Below are 13,515 nucleotides of genomic sequence, written 5' to 3'. Positions count from 1 at the left end.
CTCCATTTCTTAATAGTATCATGTATATTATCCCTGATTCTATCAGTTTGCCTAAAAATATAAGCCATCTAGTCCCATATAATAGAAGTATAACTGCAGGTATTTAATAAGTGATTGATATTTTCCTCCTCGTTTTCACAGAGACAACACCATGAGGCCCCAATAAAATCTCTCTTCATCATATTTTCCCAAGTCAACACTTTCCTCTATAAAACCAACAACAAGAAAGTGTTAATTTTGGGTCATTGAGGTGATGACCACAATCTTGTCTATACTGAATCAAATGCCTCACCTTGGTGACCTTCATTATAAGTTCTAACTTCTTTGAGATTAAATTCACCGCCTTCTTTTTTTCCATCTCAGTTGATTCTGGCCATCAGTACAAAGGATTCTTCTCTTACTTAATTCCTCTACTATTCCTTGGATCACCTCTTCATTTTGATTAAGCTCTCGAAAAATACTAAAGTTCCATTTTCTCCATTTATTGCCATCAGCCCTCTGTTCCCATAACTAATATACTTTAACTTCTTCACATCATAAATAAAACCAAAATATAAACCCAAATTATAATATACATCTTCCAATTATATATAATTATAAACTAATTCATATTAAAGTTAAAAATAAATAAATAAATTTAATAATAATAATAGTAATAATAATAATTACTACGTAATGTCAGTCGTAGATGATTACGGACTTAGACCACACCAACCCTAACATAAGTAGATTTTTCCTATAGAATTTCCAACTTATTTCCTTTATATCATACATCATAGAATACCTTAAGAAAACGCCCTACCCCATATATACATAGAGTACCTTAAGAGAAGGCCCTACCCCATATTAATTGTTTTTAAATACAAAATACAAGTGCACAGTTTTCACTAAAATTGGTTAATCCAATCCACCCCGCTCAAGGCATCCTTATTTGAAAACTCCGATCGTGTTGCTTTGAAAACCTATAAAATCCAGAACCTCAGCGCAAGTTTTGCGATTGTTTCCCACAACGGCTGTAAATCGCTGCAAGAATCGTTACTATTCGATCACTGATTTCGCGCCACTCATAGTATTCTCCGGGTGTTTCAAACTGTTCAATCAAACCTCTGGCAATTCGTTACCGGCCATTTTCAGAGTCGTCTGGAGTGTTTAAAAATTATAAACTAAGAGAAACCTCTGCACATTTTGTAAGATGAATTTGCCGCATTTTTTCCTACCATCTGCTCCACCCCCCTGTCAAACTTCTGTCCATCACACGCATGCTTTATATCTTTTTTTTTATGGCACTCGTCCTGTTCCCAAGTCCATTGTTGCTGCCGCAGCAGTTAAACAACAGCGTAGGAATGAAGTGAAGAAAACGAGACAAGTTTCAGCATGTGCCAACTTACATGGCAACCAAAACCAATTCGCACAAACGGATAGAGACAAACACAAACAGAAAAATGCTTTCAAATGGAACGAGACAATTCGGGGATTTGTAACAAAAGGCTTCTGAGACAAAGCACTGAAGATGTATTTTCAAATGCAACATGAAGGTATAATCCCCGACAAGTTAGTGTTTCCTTCTGTAATCAAAGCATGCGGCAACCTGTCAGATCTCCAAGCAGGCAGGAAGATTCACGAAGATATCCTCACAAGGGGATTAGAGTCGGATGTATTTGTGGGTACTGCGCTCACATCAATGTATAACAAGTGTGGGAGTTTAGAGGATGCGCGCCAAGTGTTTGAAAGAATGCCTGAAAAAAATGTTGTGTCATGGACTGCAATTATTGCAGGTTATTCCCAGAATGGCTATCCCCATGAAGCCTTGGCATTCTTCAATGAAATGCAAGTCCAGGGTATAAAACCCAATTCAATCACGATAGTTAATGTCCTACCAGTATGTGCTGATTTATTAGCTCTGGAACTAGGTATCGGTGTAGTCAATGGGTTTGTAAACATGTATGCCAAATGTGGGAGTGTTAACATTTCCCACAAGTTGTTTGAAAGAATGCACGAAAAAGATCTCGTGTCATGGACATCAGTAATCGCTGCTTGTTCCCATAATGGCCGTCCCCACAAAGCCTTGGCATTCTTCAAAGAAATACAAGTCCAGGGGTTAAAACCAGACTTAATTGCAATAGTTAGTTTGTTACCTGCATGTACCCATTTATTGGCTATGGAACAAGGTAAGCAAATTCACGATTATGTGATAAGAAATGGATTTGAATCTGATGTTATTGTGGGCACCGAGCTTGTGAATATGTATGCCAAATGTGGGAATATTAACATTGCCCACAAGTTGTTTGAAAGAATGCCTAAACAAAATGTTGTGTCTTGGACTGCAATAATAGCTGGTTATTCCCAGAATGGCCACCCCCATAAAGCCTTGGCTTTTTTCAATAAAATGCATGTCCAGGGTATAAAACCTAACTCAGTCACCATGGTTAGTGTTCTTCCTGCATGCGCCGATTTATTGCTTCTGGAACAAGGTAAGCAGATCCACGGTTATGCAATAAGAAGTGAATTTGGCTTTGATGTTGCAGTGGGTATTGGGCTTATGGATATGTATGCCAAATGTGGGAATGTCAACATTGCCTAAAAACTGTTTGAAAGAATGCCTGAACGAGATGCTGCATCATGGAATGCAATGATTCTGGCATATGGAATTCATGGCCATGGTGAGGATGCTTTAGTTCTTTTTTCCCAAATGCAACAGACAGGCACAAAGCCAGATCATATCACCTTCACTGCTATTTTGACTGCCTGCTCTCATGCAGGGTTAGTCGACCAGGGCTGGCAATATTTTGAGTGCATGAAGTCAGATTATGGCCTTGCACCTGAGCTGGAGCATTATGCATGCTTGGTTGACCTTCTTGGGCGTGCAGGGCATCTAGATGAAGCACATGACATTATCAAAAAGATGCCATTAGAGCCCAGTGCAGATGTGTGGGGTGCCTTGCTTGGGGCCTGCAGAATTCACCGTAATATTGAGCTTGGAGAACAAGCAGCAAAACACCTTTTTGAATTAGAACCAAATAATGCTGGATATTATGTACTGTTGTCAAACATCTATGCTGAGGCACGCAGATGGGAGGATGTAGTAAAGTTGAGGACAATGATGAAAGAGAGGGGAGTGACGAAGCAACCAGGGTGTAGTGTTGTTGCAGTAGATAAAGAAGTTCACACATTCCTTGTAGGAGACAAAACCCATCCTCAATCTGAAAAAATTTATGCAATGTTGGAAACCTTGTATAGACAAATAAAGAAGGCAGGTTATGTGCCTAATACAAATATTGTGTTACAGGATGTGGATGAGGAGGCTAAGGAAAACATTCTTTGCAGTCATAGTGAAAAGCTAGCCATTAGTTTTGGAGTCATCAATACAAGTCCAGGCATCCCCATCCATATCATGAAGAACCTTCGTGTCTGTAGTGACTGCCACAATGCAACTAAGTTCATCTCCAAGGTTGTTAGGCGAGAAATTATTATCAGAGATACAAATCGATTCCACCATTTTAAAGATGGATTGTGTTCTTGTGGAGATTACTGGTGATGCTACTTGAATCAAGTCATGATTATGGTTATGTTTTCAAACTAGATGCCATTCTTTTGTTGGGCAAAGTATAATATATACGCGAAGAGAGGCATGTATTGACTTTGGCCCAGCCTTTTGTTATGAAGGTAAAGCTCATGCCACAAGGAGTGTCTATAAACAAACACGCTAATAGGGAATTGTCTCAGGTACTACGCATAATATAGTACATCGTTTATATTTCAGTTAACATATGTAGCCTGGTTCGATTCTTGTGTTGGGTGTTCATATGAGTATGTGAGATCTGCATAATAAAGGTAATTAGATCATGGTATTACAAGTATAATATGTTTGTTTTGAAATATAGCTATTGTTAAAAAAAAAAAAAGATCCCTTTTAATATCAATAACATCAAATGCAACTAAATCAACAAGTTCATCATCATTAAATTAGAAATAGAGAAATGAACATGAAAAGGTAAAAAAGATACGGAAATTTCAAGCATATCATATGCTATTTATGCGTATAATATTATATTTATATGATATCTATATGGTAGCTTGTTTTTAGTATTTAAAATGTAACATACTCTGCACTTTCTCTCCATTATCGAGAGCAAGGGTGTTTTGGGAAAGACTTTTTAATTCTTTGTAATTGGTCCTTGGAGTTGACTTAGCTCCTTGGTTGATGATTATCATGTCCCCGTCAACTTTGTCGACCATTTGCATGGACCTATTGTATGTCAACTTTGTTGTCTATCCATCAATCATCTACACAAGTCTAATATCCATCCATTCTTAGTTGTTTGTATCCACAAATCTACTACTCTTTGACTTCCCATCGACCATACCATTACATATATTGTCCATTGTCTATATAAATGGTCAACTTCACCCTTGAGTCGACAAATTAGACCTACAATCAATTATCCGTCGACTATAGCCACAGATCCATAGTTCATTGGCTTCCTGTTGTCTCTAAAAATGCTCAAGAGGCAAGGAGTTGTTCCTCCACAAATCTAGCCCTTTGATTTGTCAGACTGTGGGTGAAAAGTGTGTGAAATTTCCAGGATTTAAAACAAATACATGCATTATATCTATCTAATCATATATTGCATGTATTTGTTTTAAATCCTGGAAATTTCACACTTTTCACCCACAGTCTGACAAATCAAAGGGCTAGATTTGTGGACCATTGGATCAAATATCGATTACGGGGATTTGATGAAAGGTGCGGGGTGGGTAATAGTTGATGTGATGGGCACGTGAATGGTGGGGTAGGAAAATGAAAAGGGAGGCGGAGTATAGGATAAGGTTAGGAGTAATGTATATGATCCCTAACCTTCTTCTTTTTTTTTAACATTAGGAAAAACACATGAACTATGTCATACAATATTAAAGGAATTTTTCTTTCATGTCTTTTTCCATTTGTAATTCTTTTCAATCTACCTACCCTTAGTTTCTAATCTAACATTTTTTCCTTTTTTGTATTTGTAGGGTGCATTTGGACTTGCAGACCTTTTTTCACTTTCTCTCTTTTTTTTAATTTCTAACCTACTCTATCACTTATTTCTCCTATTGGTCCAGATTGAGCAGTTGAACTAATTTCATTTCTACCTATCTACTGATTTGCCAAGCTTAAACTATTTGGCAAATCTTTATTTTCTATCCTATCAACAAAAATTGAAATTTGTTCAAACATTCTTAGACTGTATGAATTGAACAATATTTGGGGTTTTCTTTTCTTTTCATTTTTTCTCTTTTGTTCTTTTCCTCCTTTTTTTTTAATACTCTCTTCTTCTTTTTTTGGAAAACAATTGAATATTGAGATCTATGAACAATATAAAATCTATAAAATGTGAGATACTCAATCACTTTGAGATCCTATAAATTATAGCACCATAACAGTGGCTCCAATTGGGGATGGCACTTCTCAAGGTGTAGTGTCAAGAACATTAGATCAGTAGCCTTGAGCTCTCATATCTGCATTGCCTTTAATTTGATTTTTTTTGTAGTAATTTCATCAAAAGCAGGCTTCAACCTTTCTCAAATGAGTCATCCAATCAAAAACATAAAATGTTGTGGTATTTACAATGGAGTGAGGGAAATCTTTGTGCTTATGATAAGTAATGTTTCAGCACCCTGCCATTGACAGGGCCTACTGGCAGCGCTATTACATCCAACTCTTTAAGAAAAAATGCATTATTTCCTCTGAAAGCAAAAACAAAGTATGGACATTTCCAAAGATTTTCAAATTTACCATGCTTCCCTTTATCTTCTCTTCTTGAGTCCCATTTCAGCGCTTTGTCTCCAAGGTTGAAATCATCAATTTTGGTTCTTTTGTCAAAAGATATATATATATATATATATGTTTTCCTGGACAGCCTAAGTTCTATTGTATACCTCTTCTCTGGATTGCGGCAACTGAATTCTCTGATTTTATCCTTCTTAAAATAATTAAAATAATTAATTATTTTTAATGGGACTCCAAGTGTAAACTTAAGAAATTAAAATAATTAATGGGTATTAATCTAAACTGTGGGTGCAACTTCTAGAAGAAGGTAGAGATCGAGTCAATATGATCATAGCCATTGATTAGGATTTAATCTGGGTTGTTGATTGATTAATGAGAGGATTATAAGAGAGGGTTTCATGGGCACTTGGAAAACACACTGAGTGATTTCAGGAGATCCAATTTCTGAAGTAGAGCAGCTGCTGGAGAGAGATTTGAAATGAGGTTTTGCAGTAAAGGGAGGTGAGTATCCAGAACGAGGCAGAGAGAGGGAAGAATGACATCCAGAGAGAGGCAGCCGCTAGCCCAAACAGAGCTGATGCAATGGCAGCGCAGGCCTTAGAGGGAGATCGAATTCCTACTGAGGAAATCAAGTTTCAATAGCCGGTAGCCGTGGTGTGAGACCGGGAGGCAAAGATTTGGATTTTCCAGCCAGCAGAGGGTCTAGAGAAGGAGTAGCGTGATACCCAGCAGGGGTGACACAGGAACTGCGTGGGAGTGACAAGGTTTTGCGTAAAGGGTACACAGAGGCTATAGTTCAACGTGATCAGACTGAGATTTTCCCAGGGACAAGGTGAGAGCACTTCACCTGTTATGAAACCAACTCACAAAAAGATAGAAAAGATAAATCAACGCCTTAGAATTCAGCCTATTCGAGGGGGCAACCTCCTTTACATTACATAAATGAATGATTCTTTGATGATTCAAATGACAAAACCTCCTTTCTATATATAGGAGTCTAAGGAGTCACAATATAACCCAGTCGACCTAACAATAATAATATAAAGGCACAAAAATAACAATAGAGGGATTCTATGGGGCACAGTAATAACAATATGGAGACAATAGGGGCACAACAATATTAATAAGGAATATAACTACAATAGTAATGGGGTAATCACTAGTATTATAGGGACCTAACATGCCACTCTCTTTCAAAAAAGTGTTGTCCTCAACGCTTGAGTAGTTCTGGATGCTTCTGTATAAAATTCTTATCCTCCCATGTGGAATCTTCAACGGATAAGTTCTTCCACTTGATGAGATACTCCGAAATTGATCGATTTCGTAGCTGTCGAGTTCTTGTTTCTGTGATTGCTTCCGATTCCAATAATTTTTCCTTCCTCGTCAAGTTCTGGCAATATTGTTTGAACTGGGAGCTTGTCGCCTATAACCTTCTTTAAACATGAAACATGGAAAACTAGGTGCACTCGAGAAGCTGCAGGAAGCTCCAATTTGTATGCCATAATACCAATCTTTTGCAACACCTTGTACGCACTGTAATACTTTGGTGATAATTTATTATCCTTCTTAGCTTGCTTGAGGGACATTTGTTTATATGGTTGTAGCCGTAGGAATACCCAGTCACCTACATCAAAACTTCTTTCGTTGTGATGTTGATCTACCTGTTGTTTTATTCTATTCTGCGCCAACACGAGGTTATCCTTTAAGAGTTGGAGGACTTGTTGTTGATGCTCAATGTGATGTTCCATTGCTTGAGCCTTAGAATTTTCTTTTAAATATGATGTGATGGATGGTGGTTGATATCCATAAAGTGCCATAAATGGGGTCATTTCTGTTGCTGTATGGAAGGAAGTGTTATACCACCATTCAGCCAGAGACAACCATTTGACCCATTGTGTCTGTTTATCAGATACAAAGCAACGAAGACATCCTTCCAAACATTTGTTTACTATCTTAGTTTGCCCATCAGATTGAGGATGATAAGATGAGCTATGAGCTAACTGAGTACCAAAACAATAAAATAATTGTCCAAAAATTTCCAGTGAAAATGGGATCTCTGTCACTTACAATAATCTTTGGGTTTCCATGTAGCTTTTGAATTGTTTCCATAAATGCAGTAAAAACCGTACTGGCTTTAAATGGATGTGATAATGCACAAAAGTGTGCATACTTGGTAAGTTTGTCAACTACCACCATGATGACACTCTTTCCCTCAGACTTGAGTAAACCTATGATAAAATCCATTGAAACCTCCTCCCAACGTTGGCTTGGAATGGATAAAGGTTGTAATAGACCCAGGGTTTTAATTGTTTCAACTTTATTTTGTTGGCAAACCAAACATTCTGCCACAAACTTTTGAATATCCGATGTAATGCCATCCCAAAAAAATTCCTTCTTAATCCTGTGGTAAGTTTTTAAAAATCATGAGTGCCCTCCTAAGGGAGAAGTGTGCAATTCCATAAGAATCTTTTGTTTGAGTTGGGAATTCTTACAGAGGTATAAGCGATCTTTGTACCATAACGAATCATTTTTCCAGCTAAATGTATCAGATGTACTGGAATCTTGTTGTAACTTTTGAATAAATGCCCACACTTCTTCATTATTATTCCATTCCTCCCCTGCTTCGTTTATCCAATCTGGTTGGATAATAGAAATGACGCACAACAATGCTTCCACATCCTCATCATTTCTTGAGAGTGCATCTGCCACCACATTTTGTTTCCCTTTTTTGTAAATGATTTCAAAGTCATAACCCAACATTTTTGTGACCCACTTTTGTTGCTCTTCAGAGGATAATCTTTGTTCTAAAAAGTATTTAAGGCTATCATGATCCGTTTTTACCTTGAAATGTCTTTCCATTAAGTAGGGTTGTCATTTCTTAAGTGCATGTAGTATTGCCAACATTTCCTTCTCATAAATGGCTGTGTAAAAATTTTCCCTTGATTGGACAACTTTCAAAAGCAATGGGTCTTTCATCTTGCATTAAAACAGCACCAATTCTATTTCCTGAAGCATCACATTCCACAATAAAAGTTTTTGTGAAATCCAGTGTAACTAAGACCAGTGCTTGGCACATTGCCTCTTTAAGATGTTCAAAGGCCTTTGTTGCTTCGGAGTCCATGAAAATGCATCTTTCTTCAATAATGTTGTTAGAGGTGCTGTTATTCTCCCATAATTTTTAACAAACTTGCGATAATACCCTGTCAACCCGAGAAATCATCGCAGATGCTTTATGGATGTGGGGGTTTTTCATTCCTTAATGGTTTTAATTTTGCTAGGGTCTGCCTTAACTCCTTCATGAGATACAATATGACCCAAATATTCCACCTCTTGTACTCCAAAGAAACATTTGGATCTTTTGCATATAATTGTTTCTCTTCCAATAGTTGTAGCACCCTATCAACATGTTCAACATGATCCTTCCAAGACTTTCTGTAGATTAGTATATCATCAAAAAATACTAACACAAATTTTCTAAGTAAGGGTTTGAAAATGGAATTCATCAAACCTTGAAATGTAGAAGGTGCATTGGTAAGGCCAAAAGGCATGACCAAAAATTCATAATGACCCTCATGAGTTCTAAATGTTGTTTTCAGAATGTCTTCAATCTTCATTCTGATTTGATGATATCCTAAACGAAGATCCAACTTGGTGAAGTAAATTGATCCATGCAATTCATCCAGTGATTCATCAATAACAGGAATGGGAAACTTATCTTTAATAGTGAGCTTGTTGAGCTCCTTATAATCCGAACACACGCGCCATGATCCATCCTTCTTGTGCACCAATACTACTGGAGCAGAGAAATAACTTTGACTAGGTTGAAACGAATAAGTGGGAGACCTCTGGGAATCTCAAATACCTTGGAATGATTGTCCAAGACTTTTTGGAGATCTGGAGAAATAGATGATTTCAATGTGGAAACATCTAGCAAACATAATTGTGCAATTACACCTCTTTGTTCCTTTTTTAGAAGCTTTGTCATATCGTTAGAGCTTATTATCTTTCCCGATTTCCCTGCAATACCCCTTAATTCAACTTCCTTTCCTTCCGCAGAAATTTCATGAAAAGTTCTTGAAAATTAAAAGTTATTGTACCCAAGGATTGTAGCCATTGGACTCTTAATACAACATTAGCACCTCCCATTGGAATGGAAAGCATTGAGCTAGTCAATACATATTCTCCCATGGATAGCTTGATATTATGGCACTTTCCAGAGCAATTTATTGTTCCTCCATTTTTTACCATCACTTAACACTCTGGTGCTGGATATAGGAAGCATTTCAATTCTTTTGCTACCTTACAATGAATAAAATTGTGGGTACTTGAATCAATCAACACTATTACCTTTTTCTTTTTGATTTGTCATTCTATCTTGATGGTTTGAGGAGTGGTAATTCCCCGCCAATGCATTACAAGATATGGTCAAATTCATTTCTTTTTTATCTAGGCTTTGTTTCTGGAGTATATCCTCTTCTTTTGACTTTTCTTCTTCCTCTTCACAATCTATGTAGAATAATTTCTTCTCAGCATACTTATGACCTTTAGTGTATTTGCTATCACAAATGTAACAAAGCTCTTTTGCTCTTTTTTTTTCCAATTGTTGTGGTGTCAACCTTATAGGTTGTGGAAGACTAGGGGCAACAACACTTCCATCTTTATAGTTGTGAGTGGTATGCTTCCTGGTTGCCATAATTTTGCTTTCCATTTTTTTGCTAACCTGAATGCTTTCTCTAATGAATCAGGTTCCCAAAGGCGAACCTCATGTTGGATATTATCCTTTAAAGTCCCTATGAACACATCAATCATATGCTCCAATGGAATATTTTTTACCCTTATGTTCAATTTTTGGAACTCTTCAATGTGCTCCATTATTGAATGCTTTTGTTTAAGACTTATCAATTGGCTAAAAAAAATGTTGTTTTTTGTATCCTCATAATGTGTTGTCAATTCTTCCGTAAAAATTGCCCAAGTGATAATTTATTTACGAGAGCAAAGCCATTGATACCATACAAACTGATTTGGTTCCAAATATAAAGTTGCAATACGTACCTTTTGTGTGTTTTGCACATTATTGAGATCGAAAAATTGCTCCATCTGTAATATCCATGTTGTGGGATCCTTACCATCAAACTTCCTCATATTGATTTTTGGAATATGGTGGGTCTTCGATCCAACATTAGAGTCTATGAAATCATGATTAACATTTCTTTTGTTCACATCATGAGTTTCCTTTACTACCCTTTCACCATTTGTAAGTATTTTTTGTAGAAAATTTGTTAAATCTATCTTCAAATCTGTCATGTCTGTCTTCAAATATGCCATGTCTCTCTTCAAATCTATCTTCAAATCGTCCATCTTAGCTTCCACGCCATTTATCTTAGCCTCTGTTAACTTTTGTGAGAGTGACATTTGTTGCACTTGGTCTTGTAATTTTGATATATCATGTAGCATTTCTTCCTCTTCTTCATGAGTCGTCCTAGAGCTTTCAGGTTGCTTACTAGGTGATTTCATTTTCTTTCCTCGGGGCATCAGTTACTGATAATAATGCTCTACTATGCCCTTTGAATTCCTTCAAAATAATTTTTCAAACCAAGTTTAAGCAAAAATTTAAAAAAATCTACACACATTTTTTCACTTTGTAGGAGCTCGATATTGCCTCTGATGTATCTCTGTAATTTCGAATCATCTAGTTCTGAAATTGCGACCTGCAGTAGCTCTCTATGTCCTCTTTCCAATGCCACCAGTGTGATTCAAATTGGATTCTCCAATGAAGAGTTATGCCAAATCTCCCACAGTGCCCTGATTATAGACTAATTCAGTAGAGCGAACTTGTACGACATGCCACGTGTCTCTGTTTCGACCTCTGGCTCTGAAAAATATATAGAAGAAACTACAGTCCGTCCTCTTTCTGTACCTTCTTATGAAACTTCAATCCGATGCTCAGAGAGAAAGTTATGACGATTTTCTCCAAGTCACCTGTTTGGAATGTAATTCAGGAGTATGCAAAAAGACCAACTTCCTCAGATCATATCTCCGCAAATATAGTGCGAAAAGCTCTAAAATTCGGATCCAAGGTTCAGTGCGATTTCGTCTCAAATGGGTTTTTTTTCGCTTCTGAAACTTCGCAGAAAAAAGTTATAGCGAAAATGCCACGATGACCTATTTGGAACATCGAAACCCTAAAATCCAAAGCTCTGATACCAAATGTTATGAAACCAGCTCACAAAAAGATAGATCCACGCCTTAGAATTCAACCTCTTCGAGGGGGCAACCTCCTTTACATTACACAAATGAATGATTCTTTGATGATTCAAATGACAAAACCTCCTTTCTATATATAGGAGTCTAAGGAGTCACAATATAACCCAACCGACCTAACAATAATAATATAAAGGCACAAAAATAACAATAGAGGGATTCTACGGGGCACAGTAATAACAATATGGGGACAATAGGGGCACAACAATATTAATAAGGGATATAACTACAATAGTAATAGGGTAATCACTAGTATTATAGAGATCTAACATCACCATTCGTTTTGTTCAGTTTCTATCTGTATCGAATTGCTAGTTGAGCATCCAAGAATTGTACTCAGATTTACTATTGCATAATAATAAAAGCCTCAAATCTATTGCACCGGTTTTCCTGCATTTTTTTTTTCCGGGGACATTTGTCCAAAAATAACAGTGTTATTGTGTTGTATTTTCTTTCTTGCTTGGTCTCTTGTTTCCGCATATAAATTAATTAAGTGAAGGTTGTAGTGTATGTATTTCAATATTTGTTGTAGGAAACTACAAATAATTTGTTCATGTAAATCTAACAGGTAAGAGAAATATCATCAATTGTTGTAGTAAGAATTCTGGTTTAGGAATTTTCACATGGTATCAGTGCTGCAGGTGGAACAAGAAGAGCGGTGCCAGAGAACCTAGCGCTAAGTAGAAGAGGGAGATCGAAAAGCTGCAAGAGGCAACAATTCGAAACCCCAAAGGTTTTGCACAGTCCTAGCCGGAGGGCTGATTTTCGAGGCAATGTCTCTCTGAGTGAGTCGACAAAGAGGAAGGACTCCCAGTTCGAAAGTTTGTCGGGGCAGAGGGAGCAATGTTGAAACCTTAACATGAGGAGAAACTAGTGGGACGCAATTTTTTCTGTAGGTTGTTTTGCTAGGCAGAAAGACGTCGGAAGAGAGAGGAGAAGCACGGTTAAGGGAATTTCTTCCTTAGAGAATTTCTAACCAAGGAATTGAATTCTCACAAGCTGAGCAGCAGCAAATCTACAAGCTCTAGAAGGGAGTGCGTAGGTCAGTGCATTGCTACGCAGAGAAGAGGGAGCAATTCGACATTTTTTGGCAGAGATGGAAACCACATCTCTAGGAGAGAGGTGGAGTGATCTAGAGATGTAGTTCGAAAGGAGCTACATATGGGCAAGATCATTTAAGAGGCCACCTCTTGGATCAATTCTTTGCTACAGGAGCCTAGATCAAAAGTAGCAAGATGGACTAGTGTCGGATGGCGTCAAGGAGTGTTGAGGAGACAGTGGCAGTGGCTAGGAGCGTCAGAGACTGAACAACGCAGAGTAGAGTTGGCAGCAGTGCAGATGGCACAAAGAAAAGGTCACCAGCAGCACAATAGATTCAAAGGGTCAGCACAGAGACTAGCAGTGGTTAGGCTTCAGCGTTCACGCGGTATCATATGATGAACATAGTTAGTTCAGTAATTTGGGATGTTTTTCCATTGTTGATAGAG

At 37.4% G+C, this 13,515-nt stretch overlaps 1 pseudogene; it reads left to right on the top strand.

Annotated features, from left to right (window-relative positions):
• Positions 1-911: 911 nt before the first annotated feature.
• On the top strand, positions 912-3,738 carry LOC149211331 (pentatricopeptide repeat-containing protein At3g12770 pseudogene; annotated as a pseudogene).
• The last annotated feature ends 9,777 nt before the right edge of the window (positions 3,739-13,515 follow it).

The sequence above is a fragment of the Pinus tabuliformis genome, chromosome 1_1 (genome assembly GCF_031772625.1).
Source record: "Pinus tabuliformis cultivar Carrire ecotype Pingquan chromosome 1_1, CPIR1, whole genome shotgun sequence".
In the NCBI taxonomy this organism is placed as follows: domain Eukaryota; kingdom Viridiplantae; phylum Streptophyta; class Pinopsida; order Pinales; family Pinaceae; genus Pinus; species Pinus tabuliformis.
The sequence above is the reverse complement of the archived record's forward strand: the minus strand, read 5'-3'. Positions and strand labels throughout refer to the sequence as shown.